Raw genomic sequence first — 7,196 nt, 5'->3', positions numbered from 1 at the left:
CCCTCCCCCATATCCCCCCTCCCCCATATTCCCTATATCCCCCTCCCCATATCCCACATATCCCCCCTCCCCCATATCCCCCATATTCCCCATATACCCCCACCCCCATATCCCACCTCCCCCATATCACCTAATCAGCGCCTGCGTGTCTAACCATGCATGTTTCATTGTCGAGGCAAACGTCGAGGCATCCATCCCTGCAGATGCCGACCGCCCGCAGGAAGCCCCAGGGTGACCACGGGATAAGGAGAGACCCGGACCCTCTGGCAAGCGACGCCCGCAGGATGCCCCAGGGCGACCACGGGAGACGGAGAGACCTGGAGCAATAGGGTGACGACGCCCCCGTCTCATGCGGGTGCGGCGACGCAGGCGTGTGCCACCCAGCGACGAGGGGGACAGCCACAGGCCCCCGTCGCAGCCGAGCCACGAAACCACGACCCAAGACAGCCCTACCCACAACACCACTACCCAGGACAGCCCTACCCAGGACAGCCCTACCCAGGACACCCCTACCCAGGACACCCCTACCCAGGACACCCCTACCCAGGAGACCCCTACCCAGGACACCCCTACCCAGGAATCCGAAATAAAGGACAGTGACACAGATTGGATGGGTGGAGACGAACCGCAACCCCAAAGTACCATGGACTCAGAGTCGGACGATGCGCACGACACAATGCCACTGCTGTCTCCAACACCCTCCACCATCGCAGAGACACTCACCTCGGTTGGGCACTTTAGTGATGAGGTGTCTGGTACACTCACTGGTGCGCACAACACAGCCGTCCCGGTACAGCAGGTGGAGGTAGGAGCAGCAGAGGGGCCGGGCGGTCGGAGGGCAGCCCAGCCCAAGCGAACATCTGCCGCCCAGATGGATCCCGGGTTCCTGGAGTTACCACACCCACCCATAGCCCTGATGCAACCACCGAACCTGGGACGAGCGAAGAGGGTGATGGCCGGCTTGCAGCGGCTGCAGTCGCAGGTGGAGGAGTGCACCCACGTCCAGGAGCTGGGAGTGGTGCCGGTCATGCGTGCCACCCAGGCCGACACAGCACGGGCGGCGTCCGCGGTGGAGGCAATGGGTGCGACGGTGTCAGATATGGGGAGCAGTATGCGAGGCCTGGGGCTTTCCGTGCAGGCGGCGTCTGTGACCCAGGACATGGCTGCCCTCTCACAGGAGGCCATGAGCCAGCGCCAGCGGTAGATGGCAGAGGCGCTCAATGCCGTGGCCCTGTCCCAGCAGGCCATGCCCAGTCTCAGCAGGCAATGGCCCAATCCCTGCAGGCCATGGCCCAGTCTCAGCAGGCCATCGCTGAGGGCATTGGCGCCATTGCCCATCTGCTAGCCGGCGTCACACAGTCACAGACAGGGATGGCCAACTTCCTGAGCTCCATAGCTGCAAACCTGCAGACCCTTGTCGATACCAGCACGAGCCTCCAGGACTGGCAGCGCCAGGTGTCGGAGGGGCGTCAGATGGCCGGTCCGTTCGCACCCCCAACCCATGTAGAGGCCTGGGGGTCATTGGGCACCCCAAGGGAGGAGGAGTTGCTGGCGCCCGTCCCTGGTCGCTCTGTAGGGGAGGTCCAGGAACACTACAGCACCTCGGACTCTCCCCTTCCGTCCCAGGGTGGGAAATAGGTAGGAGAGGGCACAGCTCGCCATCCCAGTTACCCGGGCCGCAGCCTGGCCCATCTAGGCCAAGACGCCCCAGGAAACGGCCGCCAAAGGGATCCCAAGTCAGAGGGCAGGAATCGCAGGAGTCCACCTCCAGTTCTGCTGTACCGTCTGGGGAACCACCTAGGCGTAGTCAAAGGGCCCGTAAGGCCAAACAATTAAACACTGAGTAAGTTGGCACGGGTGCAGGGCACAGACGAGTTTTAGGGGCTAGGGCATGTGTATGCACTGTTTGTCATTAAAATCACTTTAACACCTACAAAAGCTGGCTTTGTGCTCTGTCCGAAGCGTGCGGGGATGTCATGTACGTTGAGCGCCAGTGTGTGTGTGAGGGGTGGTCTGACGTCGGCCTCAGGAGAGTCTGCCCCCTTCCCCCTGGACCGCCCTCAACATCCCCCCCGGCAGAGGACGTGACCGTGCGTTGCAGTGTCACAGCCGCATGCAGGGATGGTCCGGGTGGATAGTGGTACTGTGGCCATGGGTCAGACATCATCCAACGATGTGGAGCCAGGAGCTCATTGCAGAGCGTGTTGTCGTCATCCTCCATGGCCTGCAATAGACACGCTTCCACCGGCGCCAGTGAGAGCCCGGCCGTCGTGCCGCAGGTGGATCTGCAATGGAGGGGTGGTGTGCATGCGGGTGGGGTGGGTGTGGTTGGGGGGGTGAGGGTGGTGGGTGGGTGGATGGGGGGTGGGGGGTAAGGGTGTTCGAGTGTTGCCATGGTGTGCGGTATGTGGCCATACCCGCCGATTCCGACGCCCCCTAGTCAGTGAAGCGGGCGGCTATCAGCCTGTCCCGTGCCCGCTGGCCCAGCCGGTAATGGTGGACAGCCACTCGCCCATGTCTTGCCCATCTGCCCTGACCATTGCCCCCATCCCCCTCATCTGGGGAGGACTGTGCCTCTTCCTGCTGCTCCTCCACTCCGCCCTCCTCTGCCTGCGGCACATCGCCCCTCTGCTCGGCTATGTTGTGCAGGACGCAGCACACCACAATGATGCGGCCGACCCTATCTGACGGATACTGGAGGGCGCCCCCAGAGAGGTCCAGGCACCTGAAACGCATTTTGATCATGCCAAAGCACCTCTCTATCACACCCCTTGTCGCTGCATGGGCATCATTGTAGCTGTTCTCCGTGTCATTCTGTGGCCTCCGTATAGGCGTCATCAGCCACGACCGCAACGGGTAACCCCTGTCGCCCAGCAACCAACCCCTCAGCTGGCGGTGGCGTCCCTCGTACATGCCGGGGATGTAAGACCGCGACAACACGTATGAGTCATGTACACTTCCCGGGTATCGGGCGCAGGCGTGCAGGATAATCATGCGGTGATCGCAGACCACCTGGATGTTCATGGAATAGGTCCCCTTCCTATTGGTGAATATGGCCCTGTTATCTGCAGCTGGCCGCACGGCGACGTGCATCTCATCGATCGCGCCCTGGACCATGGGAAACCCGGCCACGGCACAGAATCCCACGGCACAGGCATCCTGGTTGACCTGGTCCACAGGGAAGCGGATGTAGCGGTCTGCAATGGCATATAGGGCGTCCGTCACTGCCCGGGTGCACCGGTGCACTGATGTCTGCGAGATGCCGGAAAGGTCCCCACCTGGCGTCTGGAATGACCCCGTGGCGTAAAAGTTCAGTGCCACCATAACCTTGACGGACACGGGGAGAGGGTGCCCCCCCCAGTGACCCACCCCCCAGTGCCACGTCATGCCAGGCGTGCCAGCAGGTGGCAGATGTGTGCCACGGTTTCCCGGCTCATCCGGAGTCTCCTCCTGCATTCCCGGTCCGTGAGGTCCTGGTACGACAGCCAGGGCCGGTACACACGGGGCCTCCTCGGGTGCCTCCGTTGCCGTGGCGCCGCGATGTCCTCCTCCACCTCCTCGTGTTCCTCCTCCACTACCTGCTCCCTCTGCTCCCCCTCCTCGTCCTGTTGGGCGGGCGTCCCTCCAGTCTGGGCGGCTGCCGCCTGACCCTCTGCGGCATGCTCCTCTGCGGCAACCTGCGCCGCCTCTCTGGCACGCTCCTCCTCCTCCTCCAGGGCAACATGGAGAATAGCGGTTGCCGCCACGGCGGCCAACATCGCTGGCTGATCAGAAAACATGCGGGCCTGCGGGGGGCGGGGGAAACGACGACATGTCACCATTGCCCGTACCCCCCCTCCCCCCAGCCAGGTGGCATGGGCTGCATGGGTGCGACTGTTGGAGGATGGCACCTGGCCAGGCGTACAAACTCCCTTGCTCTCACCCCCCCCCCGGCACTCATCCCCCCATACCCGGCACTCAACCCCCGTACCCGGCACTCATCCCCCCGTACCTGGCACTCACCCCCCCGTACCCGGCACTCATTCCCCCCTACCCGGCACTCATCACCCCGCACCCGGCACTCATCCCCCGACACCGGCACTCATCCCCCCGTGCCCGGCACTCATTCCCCCCTCCCCGGCACCCACCCCCCCCCGTACCCGGCACTCAACCCCCCTGTCCCCGGCACTCATCCCCCCCCCCCCCGGCACTCACCCCCCCGTACCCGGCATTCAACCCCCCGTACCCGGCACTCATCCCCCCATCCCCGGCACTCATCCCCCCGTACCCGGCACTCAACCCCCCGTCCCCGGCACTCACCCCCCCCATCCCTGGCACTCAACCCCCATCCCCGGCACTCACCCCCCCATCCCCGGCACTCATCCCCCCTCCCCGGCACTCATCCCCCCTTCCCCGGCACTCATCCCCCCATCCCCGGCACTCACCCCTTCGACCCCTTCGTACCCGGCACTCATCCCCCCGTACCCGACACTCATCCCCCCGTACCTGGCACTCATCCCCCCGTCCCCGGCACTCACCCCGCCATTCCCGGCACTCATCTACCCCCTCCCGGCACTCATTTCCCCGTCCCCGGCACTTACCCCCCGTCCACGGCACTCATCCTCCCCATCCCCGGCATCATCCCCCCATCCCTGGCACTCACCCCCCACCCCCGGCACTCATCCCCCCATCCCCGGCACTCACCCCTTCGTACCCGGCACTCATCCCCCCGTACCCGGCACTCACACCCCCCCCCCCCCCCGTAGCCGGCACTCATCCGCCCCGTCCCCCTCGCTGGCACTCACCCCCCCTTCCCCGGCACTCCCCCGAAGCCCCCCCACCCCCACCCCCACCCCCCCACGCCGCACACACACCCACACACAGACTGCGGCCACACAATCACCTCTCCTGCGGCCACCCCCAGGCCGTGACCTACCTCCACGCTGGACGGCATCAACCATCAGCACTGGCTGACGCCGTTAAAAAGGTGTTTTGATTTACGCCGACGTGACCCGTGGTTCTCCGAGGCCGGCGGCGCAATTGACGCCCCTCCGACTTTTCACCCTTGGGAGAATTCGGTGGGTGGCGGGGGCGGGATTTACGCTGCCCCCCCAGCTATTCACCGACCCGGCGGGGGGTCGGAGAATCCCGCCCCTGGTGTATGAATGGTTTTAAGGAACGACTGGAACCTTTCCTCATAAGAGTTCCATGTCTCCCCCTCCTCATCAATCGTGCCCATGGCTCCTTTTCTTCCTGTCATTTTTGGATTGCAGCTACCTGATCTGTACTACTCAGCCTTCAGCCTGTCTTCCCCGCCATTTGTTTTCTATCTCTCGAAAGCAGCCAAACCCGCAGCGACAAGCAGACTAGTAGTTTCTGTGCCCCGCTATCGATTCCTGGTTACAGAGTCGGCAACCCCTTTGGACCTTGCAATTGTTTAGTTGGAAATGCAATGATGAAGATTATCTGAAAGAGCACAGAGTGAAGGACACATTGCATGAAGTGAATGTTTGGGCATGGATTTTGTTTGGACAAGAACTTGTTAACCCAATTTGCCTGAGGAAATTAATTATTTCTGGTTTTGGAATCCATGACTTTTGTTTTCTTCCAGAGTCAGAACATATTATTTCTGTATTTGTTAAAAGAAATCACCTTGAGCTAAAGATTTAAGAGCACATATAGAGTATCCCTTTCCATTCTTGGTATTTCTATGCCTGAGGCATGGGAACTATTTTAAGAGACATGCATACTGTGATGGATCTGTGTTATGCAAATACCCTAAAAACATATTCAATTTGAGCTTTGGGTTTAAAGAGAGAAAAATACTCAGAGATGGTTGTTCACAGTTGGAGCTCATTGATGGAATACAGTCCGTCAATCACAAATGCATGTAATCAGCATTCATACAAATGATAGGCTTATCTGTGCACAGAGATATCTACGAGGATCATACTAAATCATCAAATTAGCTGTAGGACTACAATTAATGCTCTCTGAGAATTTGTTAGACTTTGATATATGACAGGGGTTTTGAAAAGATAATGTATTACTTATACAGATTGGGGCAGAGTTTCCACTTTAGGTGCAATTGGGAAATGGGACGCAAATTGTACTTCAAATTGCCCTGGCTAGGTTACAGGTTACAGCTCAAGATTTTGCTCAATGTACTTGTATAATTACAAATGTAAAATCTTCCATGAGTGGGCACAATCAGTCAGTTCTTCGTTCTTCTTTTGGATTTGAAGAATTCATTGGTATATTTAAAAGTAATAATCTGGTGCATTTTTTAAAAATAAAGCTGAAAATAGGTTTGCCACAAAAGGTCAGCATTTTTCAGAATTGTCTAGTTCTGACCTGTGAGTGACTTGATTTGAAATCACTGAAAAATGATTTAAAGTAGAACATTGGACCATTTGCTAATTTCATTGGCATACACTAACTTGTTTCTTTGTTAATTAAATATTTTAATTGTGCTATAAAACTTTCAAACATGTCTACAAGTCACTGCACTTGTAATATTGAGACCTCAATCACCAGAAACTCAACAGCCTCCTCGGTTCAATCTGGTGACATGACCAGTTTTGTGACAGGGCTAATGTCAGGCAGAATGAATTTTAAACAAGTGCCTAGGTTCATGGGAATTTGATTGATACTTGGGGCGCGATTTAACAGCCCAGTCGCGCCCGACCTGGTGTCAGGGCAAGGCTGTTCAATCTCACGACAGGCAATCTCACGAGATTTGCAATGCTCGAAACGCCGCACGGCATTTAACGGAATCTAGTGAGACATCGCGATCTGGATCTCACCTTCAATGGGCGTGATATAGTTCAGGATATTTAAACAATTCATTTGGCTCATTTAAATATGTGTTTGGGAGATTCTCCCAGCCTCCAGGACCTAACTGCCGCTCCTGGGAAACCTTGCCAGAAACACGGACCAGTTTTGATGGCACCTTTGGGGGGGGGGGGGGGGGGGGGCATTTCCCAGGCACTTCAAAGGTCCTGGGCTGCTGGTTGACCACCAGATGTACGATTACAGCTTGGACATGTGGAGTTCGGGCTGTATGTTGGCCAGCATGATATTCAGTAAGGAGCCTTTCTTCCATGGACATGATAACTATGATCAGTTTGGGTGGTTTGGGACAGGGCAGAGTGGTACTCTGGCACTCCTGGCATTGCCATGGTGCCTGGGTTCCACTGACAGGATGACAGGGGACA

This window comes from Scyliorhinus torazame, chromosome 6 (assembly GCF_047496885.1).
Source record: "Scyliorhinus torazame isolate Kashiwa2021f chromosome 6, sScyTor2.1, whole genome shotgun sequence".
In the NCBI taxonomy this organism is placed as follows: Eukaryota; Metazoa; Chordata; class Chondrichthyes; order Carcharhiniformes; family Scyliorhinidae; genus Scyliorhinus; species Scyliorhinus torazame.
Note: the sequence above shows the minus strand (reverse complement) of the source record.